The sequence below is a fragment of the Aotus nancymaae genome, unplaced genomic scaffold (genome assembly GCF_030222135.1).
Source record: "Aotus nancymaae isolate 86718 unplaced genomic scaffold, 86718_ANA_hifiasm-v0.15.2.pri h1tg000016l, whole genome shotgun sequence".
Taxonomy (NCBI): Eukaryota; Metazoa; Chordata; class Mammalia; order Primates; family Aotidae; genus Aotus; species Aotus nancymaae.
The window spans coordinates 12,841,305-12,856,482 of record NW_026988428.1 but is presented as its reverse complement, the minus strand read 5'-3'; the positions used below and the strand labels follow the sequence as shown (position 1 = coordinate 12,856,482).

General features: G+C 34.3%; 1 pseudogene; it reads right to left on the bottom strand.

Moving 5' to 3' along the window:
- Positions 1–15,178, bottom strand: part of LOC135275231 (uncharacterized protein C12orf50 homolog) — a 65,971-nt pseudogene that overhangs the window by 18,424 nt on the left and 32,369 nt on the right.

The window sequence follows — 15,178 nt, the reverse complement described above, 5'->3', positions numbered from 1 at the left end:
GGAATATTTTGTGTAATGTATGTGTGTCAACTTTTATCAACTGCTTTTTATTCATCTGTTAAGATGATCGTGTGTCTTTTACTCTTTATTATATTATCATGGTTTATTATTATTATTATTATTAAGGAAATTTATTTTGGGAAGTTAAATTAACCTTGTTTCTGGGTTAATCTCACTTGGTTATGGAATATAATCCCATTTTAAAGCTGTCAGATTTAGTGTAATTGAATTTTGTTGAGTATTTTTCAGTGACTGTATTCATAGAAAAAGCTGGGTCGGTAGTTTTCTTGTAATGTCTACGAACATCTCGTAGACATGAGTTGGAAAGCATTCCTTCATCTTTTGCATTTTTGAAAGAATTTGTGACAAATTGGTACTAATTCTTCTTTAAATTTTTGTTATAATTCAATATTGAAGCCATCTGAGCCCGATTTTAATTGTGGCAATGTTTTTAAATACTTAATCAATCTCTTTATTCCTATAGAGGTATTCAAATATTTTCCTTTTTTCTAGAGTCAGTGTTGGTAGTTTGTGTCTTCTAGAAAGGTTTCTATTTTATCTAAGTTATCTAATTTGTTGAAATATAGTTGTCCACAGTATTGCCTTTTAATTCTTTTTATTTTCATAGTATTAGGAGTGATGTCTCATCTTTCATTCCTGATTTTAGTCATTTCAGCCTATCTCTCCTTTTCTTGGTCAGTCAAGTTAAAGATTTTTAATTTTCCTGATTTTATCAAAGAACCAACTTTTGCTTTCCCTGACTTTCTCTATTGGTTTTCTTTATTTATATTCTCTAGTTCATTAATTTCTGCTTTAGTTTTTATTATATGCTTCATTCTATTTGCTTTGGGTTTAATTTGCTCTTCTTTTCCAGTGTCTTAAGGTATAAGGCTAGGTTATCGATTTGAGATTTTTTTAAAATATATAGGAATCTACAACTTATAAATATTCTCCTAAGCACTGCTTTACTTACCTGCCATGAGTTTTGGTATGCTTTGTTTTACTTTTATTAAACACAAAGTATTGACTAATTGCCCTTGTAATTTTCTTGTGATATCTTGGTTATTTACATGTGTATTATTTAATTTCCACATATTGATGATTTTCCCAATTTTTTTCTCTCTACGTTTGAAACCATTATATTCAGAAAACATACACTGCACAATTTCCATCATTTTAAATTTATCTGGGTTTCTCTTATCACCTAGACTGTGATCTATACTGGAAAATATTTCTAGTGCACTAGAGAAAAACATCTATTTCACAACTGTTAAATGGAATGTTTTGCTGAAGTATCTTAGGTCTAGTTCCTTTACAGTTGTCCAAATCTTTTATTTTCTTGTTTACAATTGTTTGCATGGTATATATTTTCTATTCTTTTAGTTTCAGCTAATTGTTTCTGTTGAATTTAAAAGAGTGTTTTCTGTAGACAGCATATAGTTTTATCTTCATTTTTATTCTCACAATCTCTGCCTTTTGATTACATTTTTTAATCCATTCACAATTAATGTTATTGATATAGTTGGATTCAGGTACACGATTTTACCTTGTTTTCTATATGTCTAATGTCTTTGTTGTTCTGCTGTTTCTCTTTCTTTTACACTGATGAATATTTTCTAGTATAATATTTACTTCCTTTAATCATTCCTCATTTTTCATAGTATTTTTTCATTTGCTCTATGGCTTACTAAATATTTCTGAACATCAAAATCTATTTCATATTTATACTAATTGAATTCCAGTGATATATAAGAGGTTTCTCCTATATAGGTCTATTCCCACTTCCTCCTTTCTGTGCTATTATTGTTACATACGTCACATTTCTATGCATGACAAACCCAATAACACATTGTTATATTTATTAATTAAGATAATTGTATGTCTTTAAGGAGATGAGAGGAAAAAAGGTAAAGTATGTTTCTATAGTTTGTTCTATAAATAGAGACTAATCATGTTTTTATTTATAATTTCTAATTCTTTTCACCTGTTCCTATGGATTTGTGTTACTATCTGGTGTCATTTCTTTGCCATCATACAGTTTTGCTTCCATCTGCCTCCTTTGTGTGACTATTGTTGAATATATTACATTTCTAAGTATTACTGGCTTAAAAAATATAATTTTATATATTGTTTTACAAACTTTTAAAACAGAGTATAGAAGGAAGAGAAATAGGCCCTTATGATAGTTTTATAGTTACACAACTACCTTGATCAGCATACTTTGTTTCTTCATGTGGATTTGAAATACTGACTCAGGTCACTTGCTTTCCACCTGAAAATTCTACTTTAGTATTTAAGGTATGCATACTGGCAACAACAAATTCTCTGTTTTTGTTTTCCGGAAATGTTTTCATTTTGCCTTTAATTTTGAAATACAGCATTTAAAACTGGTTTTCTGGACAAAGATTCTTGGTTGACCCTTTTTTTTCTTTTGGCCTACAGTGAAAACTGCCTATATTGTTTCTGACGATAAGGTAGCTGTTAATCATACTGTGGTTCTATTTTATGTAACAAAACATTTTTATCTTGTTGTTTTCCAGAATTTGCCTTTATCACTGGTATTTATCATATTTAACATGATGTGTCTGGATGCAGATATATTTGTGTATATCCAACTTAGAGTTTGTTGAGCTTCTTGTATATGAACATTAACTTTTAACCAAATTTGAGGAATTTCAGCCATTAGTTTTTCCGTCCTTACATTTTGGTAAAATGCCTCATATTTCTCTTAGGCTCTGTTCATCTTTCTTTCTTTTTTTCTTGGTTTTTCGGATTGCATAATTTCTGTTGATTTATATTCAAATTTACTGGTTCTTTCTCTTGCAGTTCTCAAATCTACCCTTGAGCTCTTATACTATATTTTTCCATTTCAGTTATTGTGTGCTCAACTGCAAAATTTCAGTTCGTTAGGGTTTTTTCATGGTTTTTACCCATTAATAGTCTCTACTTGTTAAAATGTTCAATGAGCATTGTCTGCTCATGAACGCTTTTCAAAGAAGACATATACACAGGCAACAAGCATGTGAAAAAATGCTCAACATCACTAATCATTAGAGAAATGCAACGCAAAGCCACAATGAGATACTATCTCACACTAATCAGAATGGCTACTATTAAAAACCAAAAAATAACAGATGCTGGCAAGGCTGCAGAAAAAAGGCAATGTTTATACACTACTGGTCAGAATGTAAATCAGTTCAGCCATTGTGGAGAGCAGTTTGGCAATTTCTCGAAGAACTTAAAACAGAAATACAATTTGACCCAGCAATTCCATTATTGGGTATATACAGTCTACTGTGAAGACACATGCATGCGTATGTTCATCAAAGTGCTATTCACAATAGCAAAGACACAGAGTCAACCTAAAGGCCCATCGATGGTAGGCCGGATAAAGAAAATGAGGCATATATCCACTATGAAATACTACACAACCATAAAAAAGAATGAGATCATGTCCTTGGCAGCAACACGAATGGAGCTGGAGGCCATTTTCCTAAGGGAACTGACACAGGAATCGAAAACCAACATTGCACCTTCTCACTTCCAAGTAGGAGCTAAACATTGAGTACACATGGACACAAAGAAGGGAAGGACGGCCACTGGAGCCTACTCAAGTGCGGAAGATGAGAGGAGGGTAAAGATTGAAAACTACCTATCAAGTACTATGCTTATGACCTAGGTGACAAAATAATACGTACATCAAACCCCAGGACATGCAGTTTATCTTTAGAACAAACCTGTATAAACAAACCTGTACCCCTGAAGCCAAAATAAAAGTTGAAAAAAAAATCGATGCACAGTTGAACATCACATTCCTCTCACAGGAGGTATTCTATGGCCTTCTGTGTTTCTATAAGTGAATTATACATTTCTGTTTTTTTGCATGTATCATAATCTTTTACTGAAAACTCAACATTTGTGACAATATATTGTAGTAACTCTGAATATTGATCTCTCGCCTTAACCTGAAGCTTGTTGCTGTTTGCTTTTTAATTTTTGAGTGACTTTGCTGAAATACTTGAGTAAAATCTATTTTCTCCCACAATATGCAGCCTCTGTTGTCATTCCTCAGAGGATGTAGCCTTGGCATGTCCACAGTAAACAGGGATAACAAGGGCTTTAGCAGGGTTCATTTTGCCCCTTGCCCTATTTTCTCCGCTAAGTTGTCCACCTCTACTGGTATCACACTGAGATATTAGCTTCCATACATTGCTGGCTTAATGCTCTGTTGTGTCATCAATGTATAGGGCATAAATTGCTCCACGGTTTAACCTGAGCAAATTCTGACTCCTTCAGAGAGCTAAGCTTGGAGGCCAATCTTCCAAGTTTGTTCCGATCCCAAAAGAGCTATTTTTAATTGTCTCTTTACCAGGTTGTCTTTGGTAAACTTCTAGCTGGTTTGCAGTTTAGTTTGCTCCTCTCTCAGAGAGACTAGCCTCCTCTTAATTACTTATCTCGAATCACCACTGTTTTCAGAGCATCCATAATTTTAAACTTCCCCACACTATGTTCTATTTCAAATAAATTTGGTTTTTCTTTGGAGCGCTTCAGAGTTTTCTACTCTCTACCTGCACAAAATCTCAGTGCTAATGCTAAGAGCAGGGATAGTCACTAAATTCTTTTGGAGTGACACCCCTGTTTTACAATTGGGGCATGAAGCAGAGGTGCTAATTTCTGGTCTTTATGACTTGTGCCTCCTGGCATGGGACCTCCACCCATGCTCCATCTGAGGCAAAGGTAATTGGGGTCCAATGATTCCTAGTCTGCTGCATGTGAGATAGAACTTTTGCTTTATGCATGGGGCTGGTGAAAACAAGATTCAAATCTCTTGGAACTTTTGCTTTATCAAGGGGCTTAATGAAAACAAGATTCAGGCCTGAAAAATAGAGCTCTAGCAACATGGAGTTGGGAACTGGGGAGGATAAGAAACGTTAGCAGCTTTCTTCCCCCCCAGACACATACTATAGTTCTTGACTAGAATCTAGACATAGAAAGAGCTCTATGTTCTTGGCTCCATCCATTCAGAGTAGAGCTTCCGTCACACTAAACTGAGAGGTGGTGAAAGGAGTGGGTCGTGGTTCCAATACAACAGACTTACCATTTCTACTGGCTTTAATTAAGATTATCGTTCTTGTATTTTTAAAGTAGATGATAAGTATCAAATAATTATAAGATGTCATTAGACAAATTCATAATAAGAATGAGAAAACTTTTACCTTTAACGTCAGTATTGAAACAATGTTGAAAATTACACCCTTTGCAACTATTTAAACTTATCATTTGAAAGTTTAATGAAAAACGTCTTAGTGGATATTTCCTCACAAATAAAGACCATTGTCCATCACACCTTTCTATTACATGTGTTTAAATACACATCAGAGGGAGAAAGAGATACGATGGGAAAGAGCACATTTAGTTAACAGAAACTACACAATTAGAAATATGGAATAAATAATTCAAGTAACCAAGTAATGCAGTAAAACTTCAGACACTGGTAAGTTTACCTCTCTGCAATGATTAAAACAAAAGTGTGCTGAATTTGACAGATATTATTATATCTTTGTTAATTAGAGTAAATTTCCTATGAGATCACAAATACCAATGGTCTTTGCATTTTAAGAAACTACTATAATGCACTTTCCATGAATTTATACATAGATAATTTTTGTCACCTTGATTTTTCTACCCAAAGCATAGCTTCATGTCACTAAGATCAACTTTGATGTGATCACATGTATTTCACATAACTCTTTTGAAAACTATATTTTTAACAAATATTGTATAGTAATTATGATTTTGGCTTGTTCTTTAACATATATTTTTTGCTCTCATTTTAGGTCAAGTATATCAGGGCATTTTTTAGGGAATCACCTTTTTCCCATTTTCAATCTACTTAATGTGAGTAACGACGACCCCCGGGACCCAAAGATTAGCTAATCCCCTAGCTTGAACAACTATTAAGGATGAGCATGTTTTCTACATCGTTAGATGAGATTCAATACTCAGGCTTTAGCTGAATAAGAAAGACTTATTTCTTCTGATGTTAATTGAGAATGATGATGCTAATGAAAAGACTGATTACTCACTCTTTGCCAAGAATTCTAAACTATTGAGTATTTATCTGTTAAACGTCTAAAACCCAGTGACAGATACTATTACTATCTCTACCATACAGATGAAGAAATTGGCCCACAGAGATATTAAGTTGTCCATGTTTATAGTGGCAAACATGTGGTAGGTTGATGTTTCAAGCTAATCTGAGCTAGAGCTACTATTCTTAATCTAAGCCTATTCTGCTCCAAAATCTAGGTCTGGAGCTTCTGGAGTAACTGCAGTATATGGAGAAGGACAACTGGCTAAGAGCCAAGAGTTGGTGAAGGAAATATGGATCCAGCCAGGTCTGGGGTCAGCTCTGTCCCTAATCTCTTCAATTATATTAGCCAAGAATTCCAGTTTTCCCATGAATAAAATTGAGTTGGGTTTCTCTCCTTAAAACCAGTAATGTACTGGAGTGGGCTCAGATAAGCATGTGAGAACTGACACATTTTCAGGAATTTTGCAAGTGTACTGATGTCACATTTATAGCTTGAAATTGGCTATAGAGAAACTATTTGCTTTACGCTAATTGTCAAATGTGAAAAACCAGAGCGATTTTGTTTTGGATTTTTTCCAGTTGGTTTTTCTGGGGGAGGGGAGCGAGGTGGGGGAAAAGAGCCAGTTGTTAAAACATTTAGCACTACTCCATCGTTTATGACCAAGACAGTCTCTACAAGAACTTACAATAGACTATCATATCACATCAGATCATGCCAGGGCATTTCATTCATGAACATCTACTTTACACGCTTTCTCAATTTTCAAAACAAATTCTGTTTTTTGAAAACAGATGTCATCAACATTATCATCATAATGCAGTATTTCCTACTCCTATAAATACTTCCATAGCTAGAACACACATGCAATACAAAACAAGTAGGTTAAAAGAAACTTTTGTATAAACAAATTATTTATAACCAAACAAGTTGTTTTTATTTAGATTCACTAGGAATTGGGCACTGTCCTTCTCTTGTCCTTCAAAGAGTACAAGAAATGCTAACTTTTGTAAAATTCACAGAGCGGAGGTTCTTCACAAAGCATTTTTCTTCCCCTTTCACTAGTTCCTTAAGGGCACCTGCATGGAATTGTTTGCTTAGGGCATTAGGGCAAATCTATACAATGCTTGTGTAGATTTTACAATAACTAATTGATCTTTGTAGTATTTTTGCAAAAAAAAATATTTTAATCTAAACGTAATTAGGAGGAAACAAATGAACAAATCACCTTAGAAGATATCCTACAAAACAACTGGCTTGAACTCTTAAAATTTATATGACATGGGGCATGTGCAGTGGTTCATGCCTGTAATCCTAGCACTTTAGGAGGCCAAGGTGAGAGAATTGCTTGATCCCAGGAGTTTGAGACCAGCCTAGATAACATGGTGAGATCCCATCTCTACCCAAAATGACAAAATTAGTTGGTCATTGTGGCATGAGCCTGTGGTCCCAGTTACTCAGGAGGCTGAGGTGAGAGGGTCACCTGGGCCCAGGATGTCAAGGATGCAGTAAGCTGTGTTCACACCACTGCACTCCAGCCTGGGCAACAGAGCAAGATTCTGTCTCTAAAAAGACACATGTATAGGACAAGGATGGAAAAAAAATCCTGGGAAATTTTTAAAGAGATATAAGATTTTTAAAAAGAGATTAAATAGAGACATGACAACCAATTGCAATGAATGATGCTTAATTGGAAATTGGATGAGAAAAAAAACCAACAATTTTACGGCTGTCGTACCCAACGTTTGGTCCCAAGAACCTACGAGCTTATTATAAATTCAGAACCTCAGCCTCCAACCCAGATTTACCGAATTAGACTACAATTTAAACAAGATTGTCAGGTGATTTCGGTGCATACTACATTTTGTGGAAGCATTGCTATTACAAGCATTATCAGACAAGTAGAAAATTTTGATACAGATTGAATATTAGGCATTGTTGATTCTATCAATTCTATCAACATTGATAGAATTCTCTATATATGATAGTCATGTGTGATTATATCGGAGAATGCCCTTGAACTTAGAAGGTACATGCTGAAGTATTTAGCAATGAAGTGTGAAAATATTGGCAACTAACTCCCAAATGGTTCCAAAAAACAAAAATAAAGAAATACGTGTTTGTACATTATATGCAGATATATAAATACAATCAAGGAAAAAGAGAAAGTAAACGTGACAAAATGTTAATTGGTGAATATAGGTGAAGAACGCATGGCTGTTCACTGAACTATTCTTGTAAATTAAAGAATAGTAAACTATCTTGTAAGTTAAAAAATGTCTCAGAAAGTTGGGGAGGAAACAAAAGTATAATGAAGCATCAGTTTCACTGGTGGTCTAAGTGGTGACTGAGAACTGTTTTGGTTTTTGGTGGTTGTTGTTTTAAGCTCACCAGTTAATTCTAATGTGGAGCCAGAATCGAGAGCATGGGGCTGAGACAAACATCAGATGGGGTACCTGGGCTTCTGAGCTTCATGTAATGTAAGGGAACATGTTTCAGAAAAGAGGGAAATATATATTGAGAAAGAGAAAAGAAACCTTATTTAATGGAAGTACACATAACTCAGAAGTGCTATAATATCTCACTCTATACTGTAAATTAAAAGGGAAAGGGAGTCTTCTACTAAATATGAAGAACTTTAATAGCTTTGAAAAGAAGTCTATGGGGTAGGATGGGATAGAATTAGCCCCTCAGAGGGCAGAAGCCAGATCAGGAGGTCTGATGCATGGTCATTCAAATGACAAAAAGCACTGGAGTACACTTTAAATGTCATGTCTAATTTTTTTGTGAGACGCTTTTAGAGTCAGACAGAACTATGTTTAAAGTCAGAAACTGCCACTTATGAGAAGTTTTATATTGCCTAAGATATTTGGCCTCTACACCTCATTTTCTTTATCTGTTAAGCCAGGAGACTATACCTATTTGGCCAGTTTTTATGATGATTAAATAAAATTAGGCATGAAAAGTGCTCAGTATAGCACTGCCATATGGAGCACGCTTAACAGATTATTCTAGCCCTAACACTGGGTATGTGATTTTCTGATTTCTTATAACTCCACTTCGTTTTTTAAAAGCCGTAATGAAACTGCAAGTTTACACGGTCCTATAAAGCAAGTTGTGGAGGTCTTAAACATGACTAACAAATGTTAAGCCTGAAGAACGAATATTTGAGTTCCTGCTTTTGTTTTTTTGTAGGTTTGGATACTCTTTGGTCCTTGGATGAGAATGGATGCAGTATGTAGTCAGGATAAAGAATCTCCCAACCAACACAAATTATCCCAGGGGCTACCATTCGGTGTGCTGTGGCATTTCCTTAAGCCCTCTCTTTCTTCCCCAGAGAGGAAAGAACTAAGTTGAAGAACTTTTACTCTTATAACCATTATAAATTGTCTTCTTCTTTTCTGAAATATACACGCACGCAAATTAGCCTGTGTGTACTGACTCAAATATTCAAGTAAAATATTTATTAAACTATTTAAAAACAATTTATTAGCAAGTGGCTTTTCAAGACTTCAAATAAAAGGCAGGTCATAAATACATAGGCTAGACATTCTAAAGAAAGCTGACCAAAGTTTCGTTTAAAGTGGCCAAATCAGTTGTCAAAGGCATCACTGGACACTGACTGAGAATAAATAATTATCAAATGATTCCATTCAATTGTTCACTACAGAATAAAATGGCAACTAGCCAAGAAAAGATGAGCAATTTCCATGTTCGAGCTAGCTACTGTGTTTGGAACAAAATTTTCTTCAGCAAATTTAAGAACAAATAAAAAACAGTTTGTCTAAGAGAGTACACTAACCTCTAATGTATACCATAGGAGAAAGAAGAAGTGCCTACCAGGATTGCAAAGAAAGCATGGATTGTACTCAGAAAATGTCTAGGGAATTCTTATGGTAAATATAAACAAAATTATGTTTTCTTAGCATTCTCAATTGGTTTAGCAGCTGTTGGCTTTTAAACTTAGAGATAATAACCAGAGGGATTATGTTGTCTTTCAAAATTCCATGGTTTAGAAACATGTAAAGAAAATATCTTGGATGTCCTGTCAGCCTGTACCAGCCAATTTGTCTATGGTAGATATAGCAGAGCCTTAACGTCTTGTGTTAAGACACAGTTTAATGTATTTGCTTTGTAGCACAGCCAAAAATTCATCTAACATATTACATACTTGCTGCAATTACTGTTTGGTGCCCAGGAGAGAACTGTATAAAAACCTTTTCTGGTAACAACGTAAAAATAGGCAAAGAGGAACACAGCAAAACAGTCCAATTAAATTACTAGTAGACATGATAACTACTAAACTCCAAGTAATTAAATGTGCATATATATCTTGACATTTTTATTTATCTTCATGTTTTCTAAAATATTCCTTGCACTTAAAAACTTATTCATTTTCAGAATTGCATAATACATTAAAACCACTTATAAATAGTTACCTGGATATATCTTTTCACGTTTTGAATATGTTTTTGAAGAAGGAATTCGTTTTGGCCAGGCTGAACCATTATATGATGTTGATATATGTTTGTCTGAGGGAAAAAAATCCAGGATTAAATATTTTAGAACTTTAAAATCATATTCCAAGGGTGTTTCAAAGTTATAAACATCTCGGGGTGAAGCTATTCTCTAAGGAATTTATTTTACCATTTCAAAGCTAAGGCATCAGGGATACAAGTGAGTTTATTAAGACAATTTAAGTTATAAGTGAACATGGTTACAGATTATTAATTGGCTGTTCAGTGCTTCAAATAAAGGTAAGATACAGGAGAGTATGATATCTAAATGTAATAAAAATTTTCACTGCATGGCTTAATCATAGTTTTACATAAGTTCTGCTAGTGTCTGTTAGAGCTTTTATTTAAAAACTGTGAAACTCTGAGGTACAGCCCAAGTCCTGTGTCCTTCCATGAAGTGACTTCCATGGTTGCACTAAGTAGCATCATGAAGTGACTTCCATGGTTGCACTAAGTAGCATGATGAAGTAGTGAACTCACTATCCCAGACAGCCAAAGCATTTATATCCTGACCTGGTCCTTCAATACTTATTTTTCTCTGACATAGCTACATTTCTAATACTATCTAACAATGTTATATTTGTGTTTTCAAATATTACTATGCAGCTGTATTCTCAAACATGATCCACAATACCAATAATTTGCTTTTCTCTTGTGTTGACATTTGCGCTAATGGTGCAAAAGAAATACAGAGTATAAACTCTGGCACCTTCATACAAATCTAGACATTGACAACTGTTCTAGTACTCATTGTATTCTTCACAGCCATCCACTTGCAGTTAAACAATAATAACAATAAATAAAATAATAATAATAAATAAAATTAAAAGCCAGTTTCACCTAAGAATATCCTGATTTACATATACACATTCCTATATCGTTCTAAAGAAAAGAGAAAAATAACTCAAATAATGCAAATGTCTATTTAAATTGTATAAGAAACACCTACTATGTACCCATAAACAACATGTTTATATACACCTACTACGTACCCACAAACACAAAATGTTTATGGGTACATAGTAAGTGTATATAAACATTTTGTGTGGGTACATAGTAGGTGTATATAAACATTTTGTTTGTGGGTACATGGTAGGTGTATATATTTCTTAAATTATAAAAGAAACTAAGAAAGATATAGTCTTATGCTTCCAAAAGTACAAAATATTCAGAACTCCACTAATCAGACCATGAACAAGGAAAAATACAAACATGAAATCATACAGAATTGAGCAGCAGTTTGTTAAGTTGAAAGAAATGAAACTCAACTTCAAAAGAGCAAAATCCATCTGAGAAACAGGAAGAAAAAGAGATTTGGTTCTCTTCTCCCTGGTAGCCTTGTACTTCCAGACATATACTATGACTCTGCCTATTACATGATGAAATGACTTAGAAGCAATCTATACATGGTGAGAGGGATAAGAGGTTGTCAAAAATATGGCAGTTAATCCCCAAACTAACCCTTTCAGAAAATAATCATGAAGGCCTACAGAAATGGCAAGGCACTAGTCTGACAGTGATAACTGAACAATGTAGTTAATGGAACAAGAAAATGTCAGCCATTTAAAAACAATCCTCCAGAGTGGCATGAAGCTGTCCAGGGGGAACAAAGTACAGTGCTCTGATAAAAGAAGAAGAAAAACCCTCTAGGGAGGTGCAATGTGAAGTCATTGCACTCACAACGTGAGTTTTCTTCCACATCCCTTAAATCACGTGCAGGAGTGCACATGGAAGAAATCTTCTCACTAGTTTCTATGGTGGTGATGGCCAGGAAAAAGAAGAGGGGAGTAGGTAGCAGTGAAGATTAGCCAAGCCATCAGAAAATTCCATGGGAATGCCAACCACAGACAAAAGTAAACCACATCAAGAAAGGACCTCTCACCTGGACTGACGTTGGGTTTGGGTGCCTTGTTAACATGGACTTCATTGTAGGACCCCTGTGTGGGCCTGCTGCGGGGAGGTGCATTCAACGAGACACTCCTGACGGCATCTCTTTCAACGTGAACATAAGATGCGTTCTCAGTATTTCGATTTTTATTATTGCGATGGTAACTCATTTTATTTTGGGGACCTGGGGTCTGCGCTGCTGTAACGAAAGGCAGGAGGGAGTGAGGAATAAAATACAGGCTGGTTTCACACCCATAAATAACATATTGCACTGTAAGTGCTTGATGGCATAATGGAAGCCAAAATAATGAAGTTTAGAGTTGAGTTGACCCCTAAAGTAACATCTATGTCACATGACACTAATTTGTTTTTCAGGTAGAAGATATTTGATATTTACTCTCCTTTAAAATTACAATTTAGAAATATCAAATGTATGAACACTTTACCTCTCTGCATTCCAGAGCCAGGAAAGTTCTTTGGTTCGTCATAAATCCATTTTGTTTTTTTCACACCTTTAAAATGAGGGTTCCTCGGCTGGACATCGTTCACTTAGAAAAGATACAAATTTTACAGTTTTTTTAAGAGATGCTTTTATCTTTGAAATTACTGTGGGTGATAATTACATATCTGTGCATTCACATGTCAAGCAAGAGTAAAAAATAAATGTACTACCCTAATACTTTACTTTTTAGAAAAAAAGGTGATTTATTTTTAAGTGCCAAAAACATCTATCTTGGAAGTAGATTGATGAGATAACCTTCAATAAGTAGCTTTCCTCAAAGAAAAATACTTTTCTCCAAATGAATGTGTGGATTCTTTTAAAGGAACATAAAATTGCATTCAAAATATAATTATAAATATCATTATAATGCTATTATTAAGTAGTTTTAGAATCATTATTTTCAACATGAATCTTTTTGTACTTTTTAGCCAAAACTACTACTTCTTAAGAAGTTGGATTAACATGAAATACTTTCAGTGAATTTTACCTTATTCTTTTAAGGTCTTAAGTTGGGTGTACAGAGAGTTTGGTCAAGACTAAGTAATCAGAATTTGTAAGTTCTAAGAATATTAAATTTTCACTTTTTATTTGCATATTTTCACATCCAAAATTTTACATATATTCTCAGTTTTTCAGGAATTTCTATGGTACATATCTCCAGAGAATTTTTAAACAATTTTGTAGAGGGGGCATTCTGTCACTTCACTGTGCGGGGCTTCTGAAAAATCACAAGTGACCACTGCACAGAGAAACTGATCACCAAATGTGCAGTGTAGATTATACTAGTTTTCTACAGTAGACTAATACATCTTTCTGTGCTCTCTCAGTTTAAGCTTTAAGCCCTCAATAAAGATCTGATTCACTGTCCCTTCCTCAAACATCATGGCCCTGCCCTACTCCCAAGCTGCCAGTCCAATGATTTGGAATCCATATTTTTAACAAGAGCTACTAAACTGGGCTTCTTGGAGGCAAATCACAATTATTCCTATCAGTGTCAGGCTGCGATCCAAGAATATTTTAGGGGTTCAATACATAAAATAAGGAACAAAAGAAAGAAGGGAAGGGATCAGGAAGATTCACAAGTCTTCACTGTATCAAGAGAAGTAGTTCATTGAGCTGAATGTCAAAGAGAAGCCAAACTAATAAAAAATAATCCAAAATGTCATAAAAAGCTGTCAATGCATTATTCCACTATGGGTGAAATTTAAAATGTTATGCTAGTGAATCTTCCAAAAAGGTAGTATATTATTAATTTTAAGACCCAAATTTAAACTAGTGGGAAAGCATATAATGCACTAGGACCTACATCACAGTTCATTGTCAGTTAGTAGAGTATATCGTGTCTTTAATTGTTAGTTCTGAATAATTTTGAAACCTTTTTTTCCCTTCTTTTTAAAAATTCTTTTTTAAATAACCAATACAAATCCATGGCAAGACAAATATATCTAAGGCCAAAAAGTGATAGAGCTAATGTCTTACTTGAAGAGGGATCCTCTCTGCACTTCATACTGATATTCTCAGTAGCATTTAATACATGCGTTGTAAGTACTTGTCGGGTAGTTAGGGAATGCTTTAGATGAGGACTGTCCTTATTATCTTTTAAAGGAAATTAAGAACATAAAACGTCAATATTAGTTTTAAAAAAACTTTCAGTTGGTATTTCACTATTCAAACATTACATGATGGGAACAGTTCTTTAAAATGATATATATGTTTATTAATTGTGAGGAAAGCATCATTAACATTCCCTCGTTGCCACATGGATTTCCAAATGTCATCAGTAACAAAACAAAACTCTGAAACTATAGCTATTATTTTCAATATGTAAATTTTAAAATGTGGCAATATTTTTAATATCTCCATATAAAACTTTTAAAAGGTTTTAAATTTTTATGTTGAATGGTCCCATTTAAGTTGGGGTTCTGAACATATTTTAAATGTAACAACTTTAACTTGTCATATGCTTTGAAGCAGAACTAACTTCTTGTTACATGCTTTGGAGCAGAACTCCTTGGTAGGGCTTTCCACAATGATGAAAATGTTCTAAATGTTCCTAAAAAGGAAAAACAACAAAGAAGTTCCCCTGAAATAGGCATAAAACTAAAACTCCCTTTAGGTCATTACCCGACTCCCACATTTTTCATGCACAGAATGGAACCCTAGGAATTAAGCAAAACAGC